Source organism: Arvicanthis niloticus, chromosome 13, assembly GCF_011762505.2.
Source record: "Arvicanthis niloticus isolate mArvNil1 chromosome 13, mArvNil1.pat.X, whole genome shotgun sequence".
Lineage (NCBI taxonomy): Eukaryota > Metazoa > Chordata > Mammalia > Rodentia > Muridae > Arvicanthis > Arvicanthis niloticus.
Window position 1 is genome coordinate 66076566 of NC_047670.1, and position 27268 is coordinate 66103833.

At 42.1% G+C, this 27268-nt stretch overlaps 1 protein-coding gene and 1 pseudogene across 1 annotated transcript in view; both read right to left on the reverse strand.

Annotated features, from left to right (window-relative positions):
• LOC143434184 (olfactomedin-like protein 2A pseudogene) overlaps nt 1-20338 on the reverse strand; it is a 31243-nt pseudogene extending 10905 nt beyond the window's left edge.
• Slc2a13 (solute carrier family 2 member 13) overlaps nt 1-27268 on the reverse strand; it is a 299073-nt gene that overhangs the window by 269294 nt on the left and 2511 nt on the right. The gene's annotated exons all lie outside the window — the stretch shown is intronic.

Sequence of the window (27268 nt, forward strand, 5' to 3'; positions counted from 1 at the left end):
AGGTCTTTGGAAATGAACACTATTTCAGAGTGGATTAACAACAGAACAAGGAAGAGAAACAGTAGTCCATTACAGGTCAATGTTATTGAGTAAATATAAGTAACAAGAAAGACATTATGCATTACTTCTCCTCCTCTGAACAGGAACAAGTTTAAAGAGTACACTATCATGAATCTGTGCCTCCCACTGAACAGTGTGTATATGTTACCACTGACACAGAAGAGGGAGACCCACCCCCTCCACGTGCACTGGGCAGATGCTGAGTACTGGTAAAAATCTGCTATTGACATCAATAAATGCTTTGGGACGGACATGGGGTCACACCTGCACTAGGAAGTCAGAGGCAGGAGAATCAGTACACATTCAAGGCCAGCCTTGTCTACACAGGAAGTTCCAGTAAGACAAAGCTATATAGCAAGAACCTGCCTCCAGACAAATTCTAAAAGCTTTTCTGCATTCTACTCGCCTTCTGATATTCATTTCCCAGTACATGAACAGACACAGGAAATGGGGTGTTCTGACTCCCTAATAAGTAGCTATTGGATTCTCTCTTGCTCGTCCAAAATTGCCTGAGCAAAACCAACTGTCAGTCAAATAACAAGACAGCATTCAAGCCAGCACCAGCTATCCTAAATTCATCACAGATCCCTTAAACCCACCATCCAAAAGACAGCAGCTCACTAATTGTCCTTGTTCCTGGTTAAATCAGTTTGCCTCCTGCTTTTTTACGATCACTACCATAAATGAACCATTTCCATCTTAACCAGAGGGGAGCCCTTCCTCTAGCGTCCTGTGATTGGCCATACCAATGGCTGAGATTAGAACAAACACTCTTTAGGTTATATAAATGCCCTCCAGTGATTGCAACCATAAAATGTAGGCTCCTGGGTGAGCCGGTGGGCATACAGAAGTAGCAACAAGCACAACAAGAGTTACAGCAGTGAACGGGGTAAGGGTTACATTAGGCTCATAAATTGATACTAGTATTTCTTGCTTTAGTAGGCAACTTCTGCAGGGTACAAGGTCCTGTATCAAATAAAGGTTTTATATAACCCAGCACTGCCATGGGCCTAATACTTCCCAATGCCTCCTGAAACCTCATCTAGTTCGCTATGGCAAACCAACCTGGGCTACCCACACCTGGATGAACCAGCCTGCGAGGGAACCTAGCTCCTGATAGCTTACTGGGTTCAGGCAACAACAACTGAGGGATGAAAGACACCATGCAGCCACATGCCTTATAGTTGAAGGAAACCTGAACAGCTCAAGTTATGGCAGAGTAGGAAAACAGAAACTGGAAGAGCAGAAATGGAAAGCAATGAAAAGATAGAAAAAAATCTGTGGGAAGCCAGACAAGAATCCACAGGTCTGGTCTCCACACGAGTTCCAGAAAGATTTTGGAGTTTTCAGAGCTAAGGCTTTCAGGCCCCAGGTCTAACCTCTATAACATTATTGCTGTCATCACTGCAGCCAAGGATTAAGGGTTAGAGATCCATGGCCTGAGCCAATGCTGACAAAGACTTGCTTCCACGGTGTCTGCGTGCTTCTGCAACCTATCAGGGTCAGGAGATGACAGCGGGGAGACTGGCGCTTAACATATGCTTGTCTACCGATGATTTGTATCTAGGTGGCCTCAGGAAGGAGCTAACCTCTAGCAAAGACGTGGCCCACCATTCTCTGAGTTCGTTTCATAGTGAAGACTATTAGACTGCACAGAAATCAGAGTGTATTTCCTTTTGTCTGTCCAATGACGTGTTTAACAGAATAAGCATTGTCATACTTTCTCATACTTCTTTACAGAGATCAAAACGAACTCAAAGGCACTTATAGGCTAAAAGTGAGACCACAGAACAGGATTTAGAATTCCATATACCTTCATTTTTATCTACTTATGAAAACAAATATAAGATTTATTACCATGAAAAAAGAATATGATGCTAGTATTGATTTTTTTTAACCTGAATGACAGTGTAAATTGAATTCAAGCAAATCTCAAGAGGATCATTCACTGTGTTTAAGTTGGCATTATTCAAAAGAGGAAGAGGTGGCTAGATATATGTATATTAACAAATGTTATAAAGTACATAATTAGGCAAGGACAGAAATCACACAGTAATCTTGATAGAAGAAGAAAAAGGGGGTTTACAAAATCCAACATCCCTTTATGATAAAACTCCTGAAAACACTCAGAATAAAAGAAACATATCTCAACATAGTAAAGGCAACATTTGGCAAACCTATATCCAATGTTGTATTGAAGAAGGAAAAACTCAAAGTATTTCCACTAAAATTGTAAGCAAGAAAAGGCTGTCCACTTTCTCAATTCTTATTCAATAAAGTACAAAGAACCCATTCAAAACATGGGTTACAGATTTAGATAGAGATTTCTCAAAAGAAGAAATGCAAATGACTAATAAATATTAAACTGCTCAACACCACTAGGCATCACGCAAATGCAAATGAAACCTACTTTGAGATTCTCTGTAACCTCAGTCAGAATAGTATCTTTAAAAAAAAAAAAAAAAAAAACCAAAACAATTAGTCAAAAAAGACAGGCAAAAACATTGACTCCCAAGTGCAGATAAGGATATGGTGGGGTGTAAATTGGTACAACTATTATGGTCTATAACAGAGACACTTGAACATCCATGTTCATGCTGCTTTTAGTCATAACAGTTAGGAAATCGAGTCAGCCTAGATGCCCACCAGCTAATGAATGGATAATGAATTATGCTCAACTGTTACAAAGAGTTTAACAAATGAATTTACACAACGAAACACAGAAATGGAAAACACCGTGCTAAATGAGGTAACCAGGTTTGAATGAGATATTTCCTCATATAAATGGAAACTACTGTACTGAATGAGGTAACCCGGTGTGGTGGTTTTAATGAGATAGCTCCTAATAGACTCAAGTATTTGAACACTTAGCATCCAGTTGGTGGCACTTTGGAGGTGAAACCTTGTTGGAAAACATATTTCACCAGGGAAAGGTTTGAGTGATTATAGCCTGACCCCACTACCTGCTCTCTCTGATTCCTGTATGCAGATGAAAATGTGATCAGTCAGATTTCTGCTCTTGCTGTCATGCTTTCTCTGCCTGTTGGCAGGCCTTTCCCGCCATGATGGACTCTATCTCTCTCAAACTGTAAGCTAAAATAAACACCTGCTCTCTATAACTTGTTGCTGTCTGCGTATTTATCATAGAAACCAAAAAGTAACTATTCAGGCCCAGAAACACATATGCCTCATATCATCTCTCATATGTGGATGCAATGGTCAAATGTTTAGGTTCATCTATTTAATTTGGAGTGTCTTTACTGATCAGGAAGCTAGAAATAGCTCATGAATGGGAGGGGGAAAGGTCTTAAGTGGGAAAGAAGGTATTAGAACACATGTGGTCGAGGAGGAGAGGTTAATGGTGGAATGGGCTAAGTATGGAGTGGGTTTAGGACTGGAGAAGAGGAAGGGGTGGGGAGATACTGTGATTGGACAGGCTTAGGTAGGGATTGGAGGAAGAGAAGGCTCCCCATAGGAAAGATGTGTGAAAAGCTGCATGGTAACCTACTACATTCTAATTTTAAATTTAAAAATAGAATTAAGGGACTAGCAAGATTGCTAAGCAATTAAACAGTACTTGCTGCTGTTGCAGAGTTCCTGGGTTCCTTTCCCAGCACCACACAGTAGCTCACCGCTGCCTGTAATTCCTATTTCAGGAGATCTGATGGCCTCTTCTGGCCTCCATGGACACCAAGCAGGCTGAGCTGTACAAGCTAATCAAACAAATGACCCAGAGTGTAGACACACACACACACGTGCACACACACAAGCACTCAATAATAAATAAGTAGATAGATGATAGATAGATAGATTAGATAGATAGATAGATAGATAGATAGATAGATAGATGAATAAATGTTAGATAAAGCTTAAATGGAGATACCCTAATTTCACAGGTATATAATACTTCTCCCTGAAGCTAATGGCTTAGTAAATGAAAATTCCAACACTAAGAGTGGGATACCTCCAAGTTGTGGTCAGGGAGACCCCAAAAGCTTCCTGAAAGCAGTATAGATGATCGCTATTGGTAGATCATATAGCCAAGGACACCATTCAGTATGGTTGTAAAATGTAAAGAAGCAAAGCTGGAATTGATCTCGTCCAAGCTGCCGAGCAACACATGCCCAGGTTGTGTGATGGTGGCATTCGTGTAGTGGAGGTAACCAATGGCTCCCTAGTTAGATTTGAGGGCTGCTTCACAGGATGGAATGCGTGCCTATGCCCAGTGCTATAAACCTCATCAAAAGCTTACATTTGGGGGACTCATAGTAAGTGTGGTGTTTGCTTCTTTTGTCAATTTGACACAACTCAAGTTACAAGGGAAGGTGAGCCTCAGCTGAGAAACAGCCTCCATCAGACTGCACTGTGGACAAGTCGATCAGGCATTTTCTTGATTGTTGATTGATGGGAGAGGGCCCAGCCCACTGTAGGTGGCACCGCCCTTGGACAGATAGTCCTGGTTATATAGAAAAGCAAAAATGGAGAGAGCAAGTCAGTAAGCAGCATGCCTCCATGGTGCTTACGTTAGTTCCTGCCTCCGGGCTCCTGCCCTGTCCTGACTTCCATTCATGAATGTATGCAATATGGAAAAAGAAATCTTTTCCTCCTCAAGTTGCTTCTGGTCATGGTGTTTTTATACAACAACTGACGGTAACTAGAAGGGTAGGGTTCTATTACTGTTTTTTACATAGCACGTCAAACTGCCATATGTATGTTTATACCCACTGACTACTACTGCTCTGGACATTGGTCAGAGAAAACTGTTTTTGCAATGGGTAGTAGTGAATGAAGACATTCATATCTGGTGACACCTATATCACTCCTCTTCCCCAAGGCTCAGAGAACACAGAAGAAGGGATAGAGAAAGTGATGTTTATTGCTGCCTTTCAGACTTGATGAGGCTATTACAGTCATCAAGTCACAGCAGTTAATGTCACCTGCAGAAGGCCCTCCCACAAATGATGGACTGGTCAACAACATTGCAGGCAGAAAGGGAGGACCACATGAAAACCACTCCTCCTGAGGAGCCATTGGTGTAGACGGCTAAAAGAGGAAAGAGAGCCATTTATCTTCAGTGATGGAGCCACTGGCAACCTGCCCACAACGCAGTAAAGAGCCCAATACACATGCACGTATAGCAGCTCTAATTAAATTCATTGTATTATTTTAAAAATAACTATGTGAAAGGGATGGATTGTGAGAAGAAAGGGTCCATAGGAAGTGTGACGGAAGTAAGGGAGAATAATGGGTGATAAATATGGTAAAATATCTTATGTATATGAGATTGTCAAAAATTATTTTAAAGGGGAGAAGAATCGTGTAACAGAATTCAACCTGATCTGAGAAATAAAACGGACCTTCAAGGGAAAAGTTTTACAGTCTCATGTTTCAGTCCCATTGAAAAGAAATATCCCATTTCCCCCACACTGGTTAAAAAACACTGCGTGGAGAAGAAAGATGCCCTAAAACACCACATGCAGGGTTGAATGTATAGCTTGTGGTAGAGAACCTGCCTAGAACCTGCAGGGTCTGGGTTGAAGCTCCAGTCCAGCAAACTAACCAACACCAAATGCTTTTTCCTAGATCAACATCAGAGAGCACGGCGATCTTGATGGTTTATCAGTTACACACCAAGAGGAGAAACAAGGAACTTTTTGTTCTCCCTCATAAGCAGAGAGATCAAATGTAACATGACCAGTGCATGCTCAGGCTTTGGGACACAGATAACGGAAATGTGACAAGGCTTTGCCTCCAAACCCAAGGACAGACCTGGTCTGTTCCTTTGACCTGACCCTGTAATGTTTTCTGGGCAAATGGCCAACCTAAAGGGGTGGCAGTTATTCCATGTTCGCCTCAGAAAACACTTCTCCCATCTCTGCTTGCAGCTCCACGTTCTGAAAGGGTCACCCAAGACTGAAAGGCAAAAAGTGAATGAGTTTCTGAAGATAAAGGTTAGTCAAGGAGTATAGTTCAGGGGCAACATACAAGCGCAGCAAGCAAAAGACCCAGTCCCCAGCACGATAAAGGAGAACAGGGGATGGGAAAAGAGGAGGAAGAAACCGAGGGAAACAGGTTGGTGTGTTCATCTACGGCAGTGGTTCTCAACCTGTGAGGTGTGAGGCCTTTATGAATCTAAGGACCCTTTTCACGGGGATGCATACCTTGCATATCAGATACTTACACTGTGATTCATAACAGTAGCAAAGCTGCAGTTATGAAGTAGCAGTGAGAGCAATTGTATCCTTGGGGTCACCACAACACAAGGAACTGTATCAAAGGGTCACAGAATTAGGAAGGTTGAGGACCACTACTCTACTGTAGCTGGCATCCCTAAGGCTCCCGAGAAGCGATGCTGTGTCTTTGAAGAAACACTGACACACACCTTCCTAAGTCTTTATTTTATCCCTCCTTCTCTCAGCCTCTTCATCTTCCCATTTCCTCTGTTCTTTAGTCCCTCACAGGTCATAATACTAGCTGCAGAGTACTTTACAATTAATTATCAATAAACTGGGCTTATAAATAAACTTATAATAAACTATCAATAAACTGAACATCTATGGATCCCAATTTCTGGTGGTAGTTATTTTCTTCACTCCTGAGACAAAATATTCCACCAAAACTACCTTAAAGGAAGGGTTTATTTTGGGTTATCATTTGAGGGTACAGTTCACCTTGGAGAATTCCTGGCAGCAAGTGCTTGAGGCAGCCTGTGAAACTGTATCCACAGTCAGGAAGCAGAGAGTTATGAACGCTTGCACTCAGCTTTCTGCTTTTACGTTCAGTAAAGACATACAACATACAAAATGATGTCACACACTGTTCAGGTACATCTGTCTCCCTACTTCTGCTATTTTACTTCAGCTGATCCTTCAAAGACAGGCCCAGAGGATTATCTCCTCGGTGTTCATACATCCTGTCAAAGTTGACAATCAGTATCAGCTATCCCAAGTCCAACCCTCTGTCAACCTGACATCTATGCACAAGATCACAACTCCACCTAAGGTGATGAAATAGTCAAACACAGTACTCTTTACCCAGAATAGAGGTGAAGAATACTTAAATCTTAGTGTCCCGTAACTTAAATATCACAATGCAGATTTATAGCATTTAACTACTGATATCTCAATCAATGTTGCATTGCATGGTAAAGAAACAGAGGAACAAAAATTATCAGCTTAATGAATGTGTATGCACGCATAAGAATATTCCGAACCAAACGGAACAGACACACTTACATCAATTACAATTCTTATAACTGGCGACATAGCCTTATCTGGTATTTATAACTACCTTCTTCCATGCATTTTATATTTCCTCTCTCCCTAAAAAGTCCTTCACGGTGTCTTGATTCTTTACTGCAAGTGTGACCCACACTTTCATAACTAAAGGGCTTGGCCTATTGACCATTCTTTCTGCACAGGGTTGTAGTTTTCCACTGACATTAAACACAGGACATGGTAATACCTAGAGGACCCCAGCTCCTGTTCTTTAGACACTTTCTTCTTCATCTTCTATTGTAGAGAAGCGACTCAGTTTCCCCCTGGTGGTCTGCCTCAACCATTTCTTTCTTTGCCTTTGGACTTAAGGGCAGCAAGAGCTCCAAACAGTGACAGCTCAAAGCACAGAGATGATCATAGATTCAAGGTCATCTTCAGCTACACAATGAGTTTGAGGCCACATCTGTATGACACTTGGTCAAAAAAAATTAAATGAAGTTACAGGACATTTTGACTTTGAAATTAAAAGCCGTGTTGCTTTAAGCTTGTGAGTCTTCAAAAGACCATTTCTCTAATAATGTCTCCAGTAGAAATATTTTCCTGTATCCTTCCTTCTACTCTCTCTCCTCCTCAGTATCCCCATGATCTATTCTACAAGTATTTAGTACACACCTCATGTATCTCAGGGGTGTGGATAACCTTTGATTAAGTCTACACTGTCCAGACAGTAGGAATCTCCTACATCATAAACAAGGGAAAAGAGTCTGCACTAGGAGAGGTTTACACACACAGATCCTTTCTCTTCTATCCCCTTTATGTTATGTGTATGGGTGCTTTGCCTGTGTATACCTTTGTGTATCACGCACATACCATGTAGTTGTAAGCTATATTATATGTGCTGGGAACTGATCCTTTGGAAGAGCAGCCAATGCTCTTAACCACTAAGCCATCTCTCCAGAACCACAAACTACTTCACTTTCCATGATACTACTTAATTACTGCTGACGTGGCTACAAAGTACATTTGACCTTTCCAATTATTAGGACTGAAAATATAAATCTCAAAACCGGTCATCAATCCATTCAAATTCCCACGGAGCCCACAGGATACATAATATCGACATCTCTTGATGCTGTTCTATTGAGAAAAACACATGGTAGATACCTTAGATAGAAATATAACAGCAGCTAAACAAGTGCGTACTCTTTACCATTCCTGAGACATAGCACAGTGTAGTGGTGAAGGGGACCCTGACTTTGGGGCTAAATATGTGGTTCAAATCTCACCTCTTCAAAAGCATATGCTCGGTGCGGCGTGGGTGGTATAGTGGTGAGCATAGCTGCCTTCCAAAAACATACGCTCATGGCCTAGATGACCACTCTCCAGGGTCCTGCTTGTGTAGCATAAGAAAGCACACCCAGCCTCGGAACCAAGTCCAGAAGTACTATTTAGAATGGAAATGACCTAAGAAACACAATTCAAAGACTGAAGGTAGGAAAAATGCCACAGCATGAGACTAATCCTTCATTTTTTTCCTTGCCATGGAATATTAAATTTTTGTCTGGAGAGGAAATGATATGAGGGAGGGGGCTATCATTCAGGGCCTAAAATGCATTTTACCTAGTAAGTTAAAACAAACAGTGGAATAGAGTTTCTTTCAAGGACATAAATTTCAAAAGAACTAAAGCTAAAGCCATAGGTCAAAATGTATTGGCTGTTCTTATTAAGACAAAAGCAAAAGAAAAATTGGATTTTCCCCCTCCATTTAGAAAATGATGAAATTTCCCCCTGTTCTTTAGTCCTTCACAGACCATAATACTAGCTGCAAAGTACTTTATAATTAACTGTCAATAAACTGGATTTAATGGTGAAAGTGGAAAAAAGATTACATCTAAATACTGGCCCTTACTGGACCATTTTATTTTAAAATTGCATCTTTCTTCTCAACATCACACATTAAAATTAATTACAAGTTAAAAGAAATTGCAGGAAAATCTTCCAATCATTTGGGGGTGAGAGCATTAATTTTTTTTCAAGCAACAGTTCACTTGTTGAAGGTAATAAATCAACAAAGCTGCCTCTTAAGTAAAGACGAGGCCTTCCCACACAGCTCCAGTCCTAGCTCTGTGGAGGTGAGTCAGGGGACCAACCTAGTATAGAAGAGCTGCATACACATCAGGTGCAGTGTAGATAAAGTAACATACAGACACACCATACATTTAGTAACATACGGGCACACTGAAGATACAGTAACATACGGGCACACTGAAGATACAGTAACCTACGGGCACACTGAAGATACAGTAACCTACGGGCACACAGTAATACAGTATGTCATATAGGAGAAAGCTTGACAAAGCTTTCTACAATGCTTTCATTCATTTCACTTAAGACAGACAAACATCAGCCGGGCAGTAGTGCCGCATGCGTTTAATCCCAGCACTTGGGAGGCAGAGACAGGCAGATTTCTGAGTTCAAGGCCAGCCTGGTCTACAGAATGAGTTCCAGAACAGCCAGGGCTACACAGAGAAACCCTGTCTCAAAACAAACAAACAAACAAACAAACAAAAACAAAAAACAAAACAAAAACAAAAAAAGACAGACAAACATCAAAGGACCAGACACAGTGGTGCTGGAACAGGACACAAGGGGCACGAGATGAGAGGAACATGGAATCTAAGCTCCAGCAGAGAATGACAAAATGATTGGTATTTATTTTGACAACATAATTCCTTAGATGCATGCTTATCCTAGCACCATAAAAATACATGTTATGGTTGCTGTACCTACTGGTGTTGAGAGTCTATTAATCTTCGAATATCTTACCTGAGTAACCCAATTACAATTAGAGTGAAGAAATAATTTCTAGTTTCCAAAAGCTGGAAAATTCACCTACGCTGTGCTTTAAGAATACAAGATTATTTGCAAGTCAATCACCTCGGGAACATTACATAATTAGTTCTCTGGGGAAGGATCAGGTGAGCGGCAGAATGAATCATTTAAATTGTCAGGAGAGAACTGGGAAGCTCCAGGGATGGCAGCGGAGGCATGTGACCTTCAGAACTGAAATTCTCATATTATTCCAGCGTGCTTTTCAAAGCGGGCATCATAAAATGTCCTCAACAGACCTAAAGCCGATTCACTAAACTCATCAAGCAGGTGCTGAAAGTAATAAAAGGAAATGACTCCAGACTAGGTGTGGTGGCTCCTGACATTAATCCCAGCCAGCACCTGCAAATAATTCAAAGCAGCTTGCTGTGAGGTTAAGGTCATCCTCAGCCTCCCAGGGAGTTCCTCAACCTCCACTAGAAAGTGAAACCTTTTCTCTAAAACCAAACAGAATCAAGCCAACCAAAATTCAGAGAGTGTCAGCACTGGACAACATTCCCTAAAAGCGCAGAGGAAGTCACAGAAAAGAGATGCTCGTTCTCATCCTTCATCCTGTCATTGCAAAGAATTCAACGGATGCTTTCACTGCTAGATTCGGTAAAGCCATTTCTTCCTTCTCCGATTTTAATTATTCATTTATTTATTTTACAGGGCGGGGACATAGCACCTGGTGTGGAGTTCCAGGGCAACTTGTAGGAATCAGTCCTTTTCTTCCACCACGTAGGTCCTGGAGATCTAACTTGGGCTGTCAGACCTGGAGGCAAGCAAGCACCATTGCCTAATAGAGCTTTCCACTGAAGACTCTTTCGTTCTTGACTCCGATCACTGAGGACCACAAAGAATTTCCTGGTCAGGGGACAGTGGAGCAGGAGGCTGAGAAGCCGTCTGCAGAGATCCTATAGACAGTCTTTGCATGCAGTACAGATTCCTCAGCCTCCAAGATGCTATCCTTGTATGGATTTCCCCACTGTGTAGAATTCCAGAAACTTCACTGCACATATAAGTGGCTTTCCCCACTGCTGAGTCAGGTGTATGAATGGACCAAAGGAAAGCATAAAGATAGATGGGAAATGTGAAAGATGTATAGTTAGATGTACACACTATAAAAAAAAATTCTCATGCTAATTTTTACTATTTTAATAGCTTTCTAATACCTTGACGTTATTTTTGTATTGACTTTGTGATGTAGCTTCACCACTATCTTCTCCCAATTCTACAAAGCGAATGAGCCCAGAGCTTGAGGAAGTGACTGAGCTCTTGGTTAGACCCACTAGAAGCCCTACCTGACCAATCAAGTAATGCTGAAGAAAAGTGAGGCAGGGCTGAGGAGATACCTCACTGAGTAATAGAGCTTGGTGTAAGAAAGAGGACCTAAGCTCTAATCCCAAGCACCCACATAAGAGTTGGGCAAGGTCATAAGTGCCTATAACCTCAAGGTCAGGGACAGATCCTGTAATTCCAGGAGTTCATCCGTCAGGTGGTCTAGCCAAGCCTGTGACCCTTGGGCTCAGTGAAAGATGCTCTCACAGAAACTAAGGTGGAAAGCAACAGAAGACACCTGATGACCTCTGGCCTCCACATGAGGACACACAGGCTGTACATCCAACCTCCTATACACACACACTCACACACATACACACTCACACACATACACACACACATACACTCACACATATACACACTCACACACATACACACACATTCACACACACACACACACATTCACACACACACACACTCACACACACACACACACACACACACACACACCCCACGTGTGACAGAAGCCTACTTCTGGGAGTTGGTTTTCTCTTACAATATGGATACTAGGGATCACATCTAGGTCATCTGCCTGGTGGCAACTGTCTTTACCAGCAAAGCCGTGTCACTGGTTCCCAATCTGCATTTCAAACAGTATGGTAAATATGAATCCTTATTGGATACATAATACTATTTCAGACACAACGCCAGTAGCTTGGAAATCATGAAAAAAAAATGCTTTCTTAATGAACTTGATTACAAATTTAGCAGAGAAAACATACATGGAAATGAATTATAATGTTTTTAAAGTTGGTATTAAACATGAAAATTTAAAAATATATACTATTCAACGTAAACTTTAATTTTTAATGTTGCCCTTTTATGAGCCCCATGTCGTATTTATTTAATACATTTTGATTTCTTCTCCCTGTCTTCTTATCTCTCACATCACAATCATCCCCCCTCTGTCCTACCAGTCCATTTCCCATGATTAATGGCTTTTGGTTTGGTTTTGTAGCCTACTCAGTTTAACCAGGGCCGTCTGCATGGCCACTGGATTTGGACTATTGCCTGGAGCCTGGTGAGCTCAGCAGTGGGTATAAAACTTAAGGCAGTATATGTAGCAAATAATTCACCAGGGAGGAGTGGAGCCCTTGAGCACCTCAGGCCTTCATGCCTGGCTACTGCTCTAGCCGTTCTTGTGCAGACCTAGTTCAGTCATACACAGCTGCTGTGGCTTTCTGACTGTGAGTGTCATGCCCAAACGATGGCATTTTACAGCCCTTCCTCCTGTCTTCTGACTCTGAGGAATTTTCTATTCCTCCTCTTGCAGTGTTGGGGGAGCCTTAGAGGAGATGGTGTAAATGTCTTATTTAAGACTGAGCTCACAAATGTTACTTATTCTTAGCTCCTTCTGCAGCCACGAGTCTGTATTCAGTACCACACAGTGGGAAGATCAGTGCAGGGCATAGCCTTTCTGGACTAGACAACTGGAACAAAGAAGTTTTTTCCAATGGGATCACAGAATAACAAGCTCAAATAAGCCCAGATGTGTTTCCCCCATACAACAGCCCTGCAGTTAGTTCAGTAGCCATCACTGACTGCCTATACCTAGGTGCATTTTGATATTGGACGTTCACAGCTTCGTGGTTTAGTCCCTAAGATTGTCCTACCCCTGCTCCTTCTGAAATAGCAGTCTTGTTCTGTATATGAGAAAACTTCCTTATGATCAGGGGCTCAAAGCATGGGGGGGGGTAGAGTTCCCATGGAAGGGGAGGAAGAACCCTAGTTTCCTTGACCTGCTTTAGGCAGGAAATGGACCACACAAAAGGAACAGGCGTGGGAGAAGGCTACAGAATGAGATTTAGTTTCTGAGTAATTCGCCAGTACCAGGGCTTAAAGGGGATGGTGGTTCTAGTTTCTCATGGGAAGAACCAATTTCATGGTGTTATTATAATCCAGCAGCCATGTATAAAAACCCCAGGACTTATTCTAATGCCACACCATGACCTCAGCCTCTGACATTTAAGTGATGTGGAGTTTAATTCTGGATATGGAAAAAAGAGATAGGTTTTAAGTAAAGCCAGTCTGTAAAACTTTGCAGTGGAGTACACAGTCACTAGTCTGGATCATGGTCACTAAAATACTGGTTTTAAGATTATTTTAGAAATGTTTATTTATTTGAATGATTTTTCACACAGATGTGAATACTTGTTAGGCAAAATAATCAAATTATGCTTGGAACACCCAACCAGAGCCAGATTTTTACTGTTTATTATTGCAGTTTTAAACCTCCTGAAGACCCATGAAATAACCCATGAACACCCACAGGCTTTACTCTGCCAATATGTACCCTGATTTAGTGCCTGCTCACATGTGATATTCACTTATAGAAACAAACAGAAAACATGCAAGGCATAGCCACCCAAAGGCTGGGAAACTACCTGACGCCAGCAAGCACACTGAACACACACACACACACACACACACACACACACACACACACACACACACAAACATTTTCTGTTAAAAATTAGGCATGAACTGGGCATGATGGCTCAAGGGAAAGTATAAGTAAACCTAGCAATTAGAAGGCAGAGGCAGGAGGATTGCTGCAAATAGAGGGGCAGCTTGGGTTACCAGGTTGAGACCTTGTTTCAATAAAGCATCAGGATAACAGCTTTGCAGCTCCTATTCTTGCTAAGTGCTCAGAACACACTAGTGCTGCTCTGGTGGTTTCTACCACCTTAGAAAATATCAGAAGTTTCAGAACACAGAGACCCTGCCCTGTCCTCACCCACACTTTTAAACTAAGGTCTTGCCAGTGCCCCATAGTTGCTGGCACCCATATTCAATTAAGTTATGATGCCAGCCCTCCTTGCCTCAAGTCTCTCTCTCTCTCTCTCTCTCTCTCTCTCTCTCTATATATATATATATATATATATATATATATATATATATATTACTCACACACATATATACATATATATATGTATGTATATATGTATGTATGTATGTATGTATGTATCTGTCTGGTCTAGCCTGTAACTCTGTGTATACCAGTCTGAACTCAATCTTCCTACAATCCTCCTGCCTCTGTCTTTCTGGGAGATCACTGGCATCTGCACCCATAGCTCTTTTCTCCAGGCAATATCAATGTCTGTTGACTGGCAGACAGAATTGGATTAAAGTGAATTCAGTTTTTGGGCATGATAGTAGAGAAACCTCCTGTAAGACTGTAATTTATAGATTAGATAGTAACTACCCAAGGGAGAATAACCTAGATTCATATCTATAGTTCCTAGGTAAGGAGAAAGAATGATTGCATTTTAGAGTTTTCACAGAATAGTGTGAGCCTTGGCATTCAGAAGTGGACAGGAAGAATGGAATTCCTTACATGTCACTACTTCCTGTCGCCTATAGGCCAATGCAAACTTTAATTGTTCATCAAACTTTTGATATAGTGCACAAAAATACAAGGGAAGACTCTGCAAGTAGGCTTTGAGTGTTATATTTTCTCCTTGTTCTATGGCAGAAGTTTCAACAACAGCAACACAAATGAAGAGGTACTCAGAGGCGGGGAGTAAGGGTGCCAGTGGCGAGGTTTTGTGTCAGGGTTTCCCATCTCACTGGATCTGAGGCTGGGTGTCACCTCATAATCTTCCTGCCTCAGGCATCCCGGTGAGATTATAGGTGTGTGCCACCATGCTCGACTTTGCCCTGTCCGTTTCTCACTCCGTGTACAAAGTACTCTCTACAGTAACATGTGAGCGATCTGACTATAACACAGAGATGCTGCACGTGCATCTCCTCACCCAGTCTCTTACTAGACATTCCTGATCATCAGTGTCCCTATAACTCTCCGGATGGAGAAGGGGAAGCACACACTGGTTCCTGATCACACACCGGGGTGAATCCTTTGTTAATGTAAACCATGTGGGGGAATTTCACAAATACCATATTCATTCCTACCTTATGTCATAGAAGTATTTATGATTTGTGAGCACCACCTATCAGGCTGAGCCTACCTAACCTCTCTGTGCATCCTTTCATTCTTCCTTGTCAAGGCAAATGCTGACCTCTGTTCTGAGAGAAATGCACACAGAAGACATCCACACACACTGTGCTCTGGAATCCACCACAGCTGACTTCATATACCTCTACCTCCAGAAGGAAGACAAGATTTCTATGACAAGCCTCAAAGAAACAATATTAACAGAGCACTAATGCCTATTCTATTTTATTTCTTAAAATGTGATGGACGTTGACATCAGAAATCATCTTCAAAGGATGGACGTAAATAATAAATGCCTAAAAATCATAAATACTTCCCTGACATAAGGTAGGAATGAATACGGTATTTGTGAAATTCCCCCGAATGGTTTACTATTAACAAAGGAGCCGATTCCACAACATTTTTTTTTTTTTAACATATTTGCCATGCCTGCCAGCATGACTGCCAGGCAGGCCAGAGAGTTGTGGTCCCTGTGGGATGCTTTGAGGTCCAGACATTCATACTGTCTTCCCTGAAAAATCACAGGCTTGCTGTGCTGGACGGCTCGGAAAGGGTGGAGGGCAGTCTTGGAGTCGTTCTCTTCAGACCTTGATGGTAAAGGTTGAAGTAATGAAAGTATGGCAGTCACTGAGAAGATGCCATGTTAATATTAAACGTGCTTATATTCTAGAACTTTTCCATTTTTAGTCTCCACGCAATTTTTCTTTCAAAACTATAAGCAGTTGCTCATTAAAAAGGTTGGGTTAGCATGTAGTCTTTGCCATGCAAGTACTAACCAGGGCCTGACCCTACTTAGCTTCGAAGATCAGAGGAGATCAGAGCGGTTCAGGGTAATACGGCCATAGACCTAGAGGTTAGTTACATCTTCTGTTTCAAATGGTCTATGTTGTACATAAAAATTCCTCATCTGAAGTCATAAACTCACCTCAAAGTATTATAACTGAGTTTTAGATGACAGCTTCAACTTTGAACCTCCTTTTTTGTTGCACAGTTGAAACCTTTAGATTTTATTTTGATCTATTAAGATCATTCTTAATCTCTTAAGAGGCAGATATATCTTTTCCACTGAAAATATTTTACTGATTAAGCAAAGAAAATAATTACAAGACAGCACTGGTTTAACATCTCAGTCCCAGGTGGCTGGTTCCTAGTAGCCTAGCCTGCACTCTAGCAAAGAGGTGTTGAGGTTTTGTCTTTTATTGTTTATTTTAATGCTAAGTACTGGAGGCTGCAGGAGGGACTCTGCCCCCAATTAATTCTGACTGGTAAAAAGATGCCAGCAGCCAATAGCTGCGGAGAAAAGGCACAGGCGAGGTTTAGATTTCTCAGGTTGGAGACCACAAGGTAGAAGGGAGACGGGGAGCCACCATGGGAGGGAGAAGCGAGGAGAGCCGCCATGGACTAGAGGCCCAGAGAATGAGGCCCAGAGGGCTGTCTCACTGGAGCTAAGAGCAGCCCAGGTGAAACACAGTAAGGAATAACTTGGATTATGGATAGGAGGTAGGTTCTAACAGCATGGAGGGCAGGCAGTTGCCTGGCTATTGTGCTGCTTAAGGCATATGAAAACATAAGGCTGTGTGTGCCTTTTATCAGGGAACATAAATCGTCAAATGCTGGGTGTTTTAATTTTTTTTAACTACAAACAGGTTTCCAGTTTTGCTGATTTCCATTGAACAGACCCCTGAGATCACCAAGAAAGATGATCCGTAGACCTCAAAACTTCGCTTGTCTTAGCTCTCACTTTCCTCCTGGAGCAGAGCTCTCTCACGCCAACTATGGTTATAAAGACACATTTGAAAACTCCATCTGTCTTGCTGGGTATAAACTCAAATAATAAAAACTGAACATGGAAAAAGCACTGTCCCACCTCCAAGTTACTCGCTCTGTCTTCCAAATTGGTTCAAATTGTATTATAGAAGACCAACATAAATCCATTACTAGTTACAATTAACATTGAAATGATCGTTTTTATTTTCCTTGGCTGTTAAAACATGTTAAGAGAATGGACAGAGAGGTCTCCTAATTAAAGCACTAACATCTACTCATTTATTCACAGCTGACATTCTGCATCTGGGTGGAAATAAATGTGCATGCATGTGAAGGCCAGAGGAGCCTAAGGTACTATTGACCTTAGGTGCAATTGACCTTGTGTTTTCCTGAGACAGAGTTTCTCCCTGGCTTAAAACTCATCAGTGAGACTAGCCTCAGATGAGCAGAGAGAACCTAATGGATCTGCCAGTATATACCTGTGATGGATTATATATGCTTGGCCCAGGGAGTGGCACTATTAGGAGGTGTGGCCTTGTTGGAGTAGGTGTGTCACTGTGGGTGTGGCTTAGGACCCTCACCTTAGCTGCCTAGAAGTCAGTCTTTCACTAGCAGCCTTCAGATGAAGATCTTGAATTCTCAACTCTGCCTTCATCAAAGCAGCCTGTATGCTGCCATGCTCTTGCCTTGATGATAACAGACTGAACCTCTGAACCTATAAGCCAGCCCCAATTAAATGTTGTCTACATAAAACTTGCCTTGGGCTGGGCGGTGGTGGCGCACGCCTTTAATCCCAGCACTTGGGAGGCAGAGGCAGGCGGATTTCTGAGTTCGAGGCCAGCCTGGTCTACAGAGTGAGTTCCAGGACAGCCAGGACTACACAGAGAAACCCTGTCTCGAAAAACCAAAAAAAAAAAAAAAAAAAAAAAAAAAACTTGCCTTGGTCATGGTGTCTGTTCACAGCACTAAAACCCTAACCATAACCCTATCGCCAGCATCACAAGTGCTTCACAAGGCCTGAATTTTTTTTTTTAACATGGGCTCTAGTTGAATTTAAGTCCTTGTAAGAATTTTATCAAGCTTCAATCTCCCCAACCCTATAGCCAGACATTTTTACATGCACTCTCTAACTGGCACTGTGCACTCCTTTGCAGGATTTTATAGTGCCTGGCACACCTTGTGCTAACGGCTACACAGATTATAGAGAATGTTTAATAGATACGTTTGCTTTACTTTGCCAGGCATGTGAATAACATTTTACAAATTCAAACACATTCAGTCTCCCCACAACCCTCTGAGGCAGGCAGGTACCATAGCACTGTATAGGTGAGGACACTGGAGCATAAGGGATTAGAAAATCTGACACAGTCACTCAGCGAGTAAGCAGCCATCCACTGCCACTGTGCACCAAGCCGTTTGGGTTCCCCAGGCTCTGTTAACTGCCACTCTTAATTATCCACTCTTAATTAACCACCGTTACAGCAGTGGGGGAACTTTGTGAGTTTCCAACATTCAGCTGCAGTGTTACCCTGCTGGGGATTTCACACATTTGTTAGTTTGCTATATATTCCAAAGAGTGTTATGTAAAAAGTATGCTCCTAAGAGCAATGGGAGAGTCTAAATACTACTAACACCTCATCAGCTAAACCCTGAGCCCATGGACCCTAGGGGAATCAGCTGTGTTCAAAACTGATACATCTCAAGGACTGGGTGGTCAATGTCAGGCCTGTGGTTCTGAGCACATGCTGCCGTGATGAAGCTGGTCTTGGAAGGACTATGCATCCTGCAGACACTTCTATCCTCTCATAACCAACACAGTACTGGGATCTCCTGTTAGCTTTTCTCTGCAACACTTCAGTCCTTTAAGATCAGGGCCTATTTTTATCTTTGAGCTCTCGAACACAACAAAGACATCACTCAGGACATAGTTATAGACAAGATCCTGAGCGAGTTCAGAAAAGCAGTAGCAGAGAAAACAACCGTGAGTCTCAAGAGTGAAACAGGACAAACATTCTTGGCACTGTAGCTGTGACATGCCAGTTGCACCTGTGTTGTTCAACTCCTTGGGACCATTTCCACGGATTCTGGGTTGGATGCCCCTAGTGGAGACACAGAGTAACTGGATTCCCCAGAGGTGAGCAGCCCAGCTCTCAGCGTTTCTGTTGGCAGGTAACTGGTGTATGAGCCCTGAGCAAGGGAAGCATGCTCCACCTTGCTCTGTTTTCCTCACTGTTAATCCTCACAGGAACATTTAAAGGGGTTTCTGGTTTCGGGGGTAGGGGTTGCCTTGTTTAAGAGACAGGGCCTCCCCAAAGTATTCAGACTGGCTTAAGGAATCCTCACACATGAGATTATAGACACACTACCTTGTCCCGCTAAACATCTATTGATTCTTTGTGAATTTCACATCATGTACCCCAATCTCATTCATCTCCCCTCCCCTTCATATCTGCCCTCCACCCCTGCAACCTATCCCCCCAAAAGAAGATAGAATTAAAAAAAAAAAAAAAAAAAAAGAACTTGTTATGAGCTGTAGCTGTAGGATACCCTTTTGTCCAGACATCTTTACTCCAAATGTTCATGACAATGAGTCATTGGTCTGATTCGATGCCTCTGGCTTCTGCTACACTATCTATACTGGATCCTCACCAAGACTTCTTTCAGATAGCCTGTTGTTGTCCTGTGTCATGGAGATCCTGAAGGTTTGGATCTGTAGGACCACCCCTTTCATGTTCTCTGGCAGGTCATAGATGGACCAGATATTGGGGTGGATCAACTCAAAGACCTGGATCTGGGCCTGGGAGGTAGCTGAGCTGGTTAGCTTGGCAGCTCCCCTGTGCCCACACCACGAAGGTGATCTATCCGAAACTGCTCCTGCTGGCCACAGCCGCAAGGAGCAGGGTTAGCTCTCCTGCTCTCATGTCCTTGGGGCCAGCTCACCCATGCCTTTGCCACTAGGGCCAGTTCTACTATGCTGTCCAGGTGAAAGGTGGGGCCAGCTCTCCACAGCGTGGTGGCCAGGGAGGGGCAGGGCCAGCTCAGCATAGTTCCTCAGGTGGTCCAGGGAAATCTGGGTGGACTTTGATGGTAACACAGACCCTGGCTGCCATAGCACCACAGTCACAGACATGGCCCCAGATAGCAGCCTGGGCCAGGATGTCCTCATGGCTTTAGATAGCACACAGGTCACTCAGATCAGCATGTCCCCTCAACATGACTCTCAGATATCCACATAGTCTCCAGTGGCATCCCAGACCACAGACATCCACTTGGCCTCTGGTGGTAACTCTGGCCATAGGTATTGATACAGACAGACCCAAGCTGCAGCAGGAGCATGGACTCAGATGTGGCCTTTGGCAGAAGTCCAATCCAGGATCTTATCATGACCTTCTCTTCTCTGCTTGCTTTTCACTGCTGTCCAGTCTCCATTTCCACTTTTCTCCACAGTGTAAGAACCTCAGCTTTGCTTTGCTTCCATCTCTCTATCTCATACTTTTTCTTTCCCATCTCTCCATTACACGTTTGACTGTTGTAGTGGTACCCAAGGTAAGTGTTTGGGTATCTTTCTTCTGGCCTCCCTAAGCCAGCATCCACATCTGTATTTTTAAGGTAATGTTCAAAGGGGAAAACAATGGGCAATGACACATAGTGATGGAGAACTGGAGTATACACTTACAAAAGAATACACTGGACCCCAACTTACATCAAAAACACAGATTAACTCAAAGCAGACTGAAGACATACTACCTAAAACTCTTGGGGTGGGGGGAAATACAAGGAAAAAATAGGCACCGCAGATCTGTTCTCCTGTGAAGGAGAACAAACGCCTAGGCAAACACAATGAGAATAGGCAGAAAGGAGGAAAGCCAAGGTTAAAAACCACACAGAGAAAGCTGGAGAGACGGCTGGTTGTTTAAGAGCATGCCATGCTTTTGCTGGACACTCAGATTCCCTTTTCAATTCACAACAGTGTCTCACTCCAGGTCCAGTGGTTCCAGCATCCTCTTCTGGACACTGTGAAGACATCTATCCACACATGTGTATCTTCACACATATATGCAAATGAAAATGAAATAACTTTAAAAATAAAAGACTTCACAAAGAAAACAACCCACAGAGTGAAATGACAACCCATGAGATGTGGGAGAAAATATTCTTGGGAGATACAAATCATTTTCAGAATACATATAGGAACCTACAACCCAACAAAAAAGAACCCATTAAAAAAAACTAAAAGCAGAGGCAGGAAGATCAGGCGTTCAAGACCAGCCTCAACTACACAGGAAGCTGAAGATTAGCCTGGGTTATATGAGACATAGTGCCATAAATAAATAAAAAAAATGAATAAATAAATAAACCCACAACAAAAGTGGTAAAGGATTTAAATACTTTCCAAAGGAGATATCCATATGACCAACATGCATATGAAAAGTTATCAACATTGCTGACTGTAAACATTAACTGTCCCTCAGTCAGGATGCCCACTATCAAAAGAAGGAAAATAAGAGGTTCTAGTAAGTATTCAAATGGCTGGATGTCAATGCACTGTGGATTACAAGCTGTGCTTTCTCTGTGGAAAAGAGTATAGCTGTTCATCAGAATATTGAAAACAGAACTACCAAACAATGTGTCCCAGCAATCTTAGTGTTGGATCTATATCCAAAAGAATTCAAAGCAGGATCTCATCAGGGTCCCTGCACTCCTGAGCTCACTGTCCAATTATGCTCAATGGCAAAGGAGCAGACATAACACAAACGCTATCAGCAGACAAATGAAGGAAATTCTCTCTCACACACACACAGGCACACAAGGGAGCTGCAGTAAAACAAGGAAATTCAGCACTGATCAACCTCAACGGGAGAACAAAGGACAGACACCACAAAGTAAAGTCCTCAAAACCATAAAACCCAGGGATGTGGTTAAAGGGGATACAGACTTTCAGTTTGACATGATGAAAACCTTTTATCGATCTGTTGTGTGATATGTAAACACCCTTCAAACTACAGAACGACACACTTCAGAACTGTCAGTAGAGTAAATTTAATGTTTAATATTACAATTAACCCCTCCCCCCCAACAAAACAAAACAAAACAAAAACATTTCATGAGGCTGGAGAGATCGATCAATGGTTAAGAGCATGGCCTGTTCTTCCAGGGGACCCAGGTTTGGGTCCTAGCACCTACAAGGTGGCTCACAACTATCTATACCTCCATTTCTACGTAATACAATGCCCTCCCCTGGCCTCTGTGGGTACTAGACTTTCATGTTGTACACAGTGATACATGCAGGTAAAAGACTCATGCATATAACAGTTAAACTTTTTAATTTTATTTTTTTAAAACGTTTGAAAAGAGTAACGAAAAGGAACCTACTTTGAACTAAAACGTTCTTTTCCCATGAGATATGGCAAAGAGCAGTAACATTAGGCCCAGAGAGGACTGTCACTACACTGTAGTTCAGCACACACACCCTTGTGGGTAGATTTGAAACGTTCCCTGTGGCTCATGTATTTGAGAACTTAGATCCCAGCTGGTGGCATAGTTTGGGTAGTTGGTAGAACCTTAGAAGACTGGCAAAGAAGCAGACAGAATGCAAAGGGTTATGGGAGCTAGCCTTGGGGCTTTACAGCCTAACTCTACTTCCTGGCTGCTCTTTGTTTCCTTTATACCCTGGTCTGCTTCCTGGCTTCTCCTTGCTACCCCTACCATCCTCCTGTACCACAATCCAGTCTACCGTCTAATCATGAGCTTCTTGTCAGGTATCTGCTCACAACCATCAGAAAAGTGACTGGCAGACACTTGGAAGCCTGACCTCCTAGCTGTTGTCTATCGCCCTATCTGGTGGCTCTGTGACTATAAGAAAATCACTTCACCTTTCCTACTTAAATATTCTCATCTTAAAACTGCCAATTATAGTCTTCCCCCCCCACACTCAATTATTGAGAAAGATATGTGAATTTGTGCACAGAGTACAAGAAGCATAGCCATTCAACAAAGTCTCACTTCTTAGTCGTGGTGTTCTGCCATGAAGAATGACTGCCTAGATTCAGAACAGAGGGATGTTGAAGGCAGTAAGGAACGGTGCTAATGTCATTAGTCTCCACTGACACGCCTTTACACTGCATAGCCTGCTATGAAATGAGGCACCTCTGTAGGGCTTAGAGAATGTAGCAATGCATGAAGGGATCAAGTTGAGTCAGAGAAAAAAAAAGAATTAGAGTCGTGCATTTGCGTGGAGAAGGGATGGGCTGGCTGCCATGTGCATCCATGGCCGGTATGAACTTACTTGACTTTGTGCCTGTACCACAGCAAAGAGAAATACGGAAGTCTCATAAACAACGTGGCATAACTCATGGTAACAGCCTCCTTACTCACTTGTGGCGGGAGCTGTCATACTACTAGACAAACATAATCGGGTAATAATCTACCAGGACTCTGAAGGTCAATCTCCATGCCAACCAATGTGACAGGGAGGGTGTGAGACGGCCAGCATGCACACATGCATGCAAGGAAATCAGAAACTGAGGGGAGCTCCATTTACACATCAGTTCCATACCCAGTAGGGAAATTAAAACCAATAAAAAAAACTACCGGAAAAACAATTGTAAGAAAAAGTTTTTAAAATAAACTTTATTATCTTTGCATCACCCGACAAATATTTTCACATGGGCTACTTTATTGAAAATCCAACTGCCTTGGGTTAACTATGCTCAACCTCAAGAAAACCATTTGCATTAATATCAATATTGCATGGCATTTATTTTGATCCAAACAAGGTTTTACACTTGTATAGAGTTAGAAATAAAATTTGAAGGCTTATATGACATTTTTGAAAGTATTGCTCAGTAGGCTGTATCAACTACAAATTGCGACAGAAAGTTATAAACTGTGTTTCAGCAGAGGAAGTATTGACAGGCTGATAGTGAAACTGAGGTAAACCTAAGAGTAATTCTACAAATCCAGGCTATGTAAATTTCTGTGATGTCACTTCTCTGTGCTATGAAAATTGTTGTGATGTCAGTTCTCTGGGCTATGTAAATTGCTGTGATATCACTTCTCTGGGTTCTGTAAATTTCTGTGATGTCACTTCTCTGGGCTATGTTAATTGCTGTCATGTCACTTCTCAAGAAATGTCTAAATAGCAGTGAATCTTACAATTTCAGTACCTTGATATTTCCTTCAAGAACACTATAACACCAGTAATCAGGAGCAGTAAATGCCAGCACCAAAGCCAGAGCCCATATTCCTATACTCTACAGTTTCAAAACATGATAAGCAGGAGAAACACAGGGCCAGAGAAAACAAACTCAAGAAAACTCTTATAGTTTTTACTAGATTAATTTTATTATTTTTTATTATATGTATGAAGAGGAAATACATGTACATACATGTAATGGCCACAAAGGCTGGATTCCCAGGCAGTGGTGAGCTGTCCAAAGTGGGTACTAGGAACCAAACTAAGGTCCTCTGCAAGAGTAGTATATATTCTTAACTGCTGAGACATCTCTCCAGCCCCTCTATCATTTTATCTTAAAATATTATAAATATACCCTGGCTTAAGAAAAAAAAAAACAAAGAATAAAGGCACCTACAAAACAGACCTCATGTGTGGGCACACCAATCAAAAATATGTGTCTTATTTTAGCTAAGTCTTCCAGTTTAAAAAGGCAAAAACCAGGAACAATAATAAAGTTTGGTCTCCGTGCTGACTGTGGCAAAATAAAAAGACTAAAAGTTTGCCCTGCGCATGCACACCGGCATTCAGTACATTATTTTGCTATAACTCACCAAGAAAATAGATTTCTTTGACCCAAAACAGCACAGATATCCTTCTTTTCACAGGCTTGTCTTCAAGGCTTACTGAACACAGATCAGTAAAGACATTCTCTGGTCAAAAGTTTTGTCTTTAAAAGAGCTCTACTTGAAGGGACCAATGGGAGCTTTACCAACCGGTGGCTACAAGTACTACACTCACCTCGTGGCTACCAACTCTCCAAGGAATTCCTGACACTAAAAATCTCCCAAGAGACAAGAAAGTAGGAAAGAAACGGAGAAAGGCTAACCAGAAAATGGAAAGAAGAAAGGGGATTTAGAAAAGCTCCATGGAACTACAGCCTCACTGGAGCCTCAAGGGCTACAGTGACTCTCCCCACACAGACAGTCTTCAAACAGACTCTCTGGCTGACATCCCAGGCAGAGGATCTCCTCCCAGCCTCTCACTCATCCACACTTCAAACCCTGGCTTTTCTATGACTGCACTCCTACAGTGAGCTCCACTTGAAATGTCTAGTAAAGGCAAACAGAAACAGGAAGTCTGTTGGGATCTTGCTAACGCAATCCTGATTTTCGTGTCTATGACCTTTTCAGGGAAATGCTGGAGAGTTTCCACATCCAGCAAGAGGAGACCTGGTTTCACGGGAGGTAAGAGGTGGGGAGATTAGATGAGAGCATAGAAAGGATTTTCCCGTACCTGGAACATACGAGGCAGGAAACTAGCATTCTCTCATTTCCTGCCTACATCATCTGTGTGACTCCTACTTGTCTTTAAACCTCTAACTTAAATATCGCTTCTCTAAAAACCTTTCGTAATCCTGCATCCCTTTTAATCTTCAGTTTTAGTTAGGTATGGATGTGTCTGTATGGGTCTAGGTGCATAAGGGTGACACTGTAACAGCCCCAAAGATTCCTCGAAGCTGGAGTTATGAGTTACATGTGGTTGTGATCTGCACAACATGGATACTGGGGACTGGACTCCAGCAAGAACAGAATACACTCTTAACCACTGAGCCATCTCTCCAGCCCCTCTGGTATCTTTTCTATACACACAGTCAAAAACAACCAATGATCTGCTCTCCTGTTTCTCTGGCATTTAGAGAACCCTTCATTATTTTGTAACAGCTATTAATGTGTCTTTCTGCTCTGTTCAAGGATAAACACCTTGCAGGGTACGCTTCATATTTAGCTATTTACTCCCTAACCCAAATCTGACAGGACTTATCATGGAAGCTTACCCATTAATCATTGAATAAATGAATGAATGATTCCATCAAAGTGCAACATTCAAACCTTTAGATGACCTTTAAGATATTTTGATAATGCACTAATTTTATTTTTGAAAGGACAGTTTTAAATTAAATTCTACACCAGGCATGGAAGTTTCACTTCGTTGGTGACATTTCTGCTCGTCATTCATTTAAGAACTCAACATGTCTCTTCTAGGCTTCAGGAACACAAATTTGTAAATTTACAAAACCAACAAAATCCCTGACCCCAAGAGCCTTGTATTTACCAAGAGTAAATCTGGAGAGAAAAATTATCATGGAGAACTTGTCTAGAAATGGCATAAGACACATTTTGTTACTTGGCATTTACTAAACTATCACAGGACAAAACCAACAAAACAAAACACCCCCCAAACACCCCCACCACCGAAACCCAATAACAACAATAAAAAACACTGACCACATGTAAAGATTACCTGTTTTAAAAGAGACCACAAAGTAAGCTCTGAGTTAGCATTCTAAACAGACAAAACTGACTTGTCTCCCCAAACAAACCACAACAATGTCAACAAAACACTCCTGTTAGAGACCCATTTCCTTTCACCTGAAAAGAACTAAAAGTTCTCTCGCATGGCTATCTGTGAGTTTAAAAGGTCTTTACATTTGAAACTTTGTGCTTAACCACTAATTTAAACTTGAAGTGGTTTTTTTTTTTCTTTCTTTTCTGAATTTTAAGGATCCCCGTGTCAAAGACAGTGTCTGACGTCACACCTTTTCTCTTCCTCCAGGCACCCAATCCCTGCTTCACTATTCTCACGGTGGCATCTCTGCTCCCTGGAGTACACCATCCTATTCCCTTCTCTATTCACCCCCTTGCTTAGACAGTTCTCTCCTCATCTCCAGCATCCACATCCTCCTTGCCTCTCAATATGTCATTTTCATCAATAAAGCCTGGCTTCTCTCCGTGGAGCTCACTGCATCTCCTATTCTACCCACCCACCACCTCTGAGCCTCTCCTCCTAAGGCAGTGGTGGTTCTCAACCTGTAGGTCAAGTCCC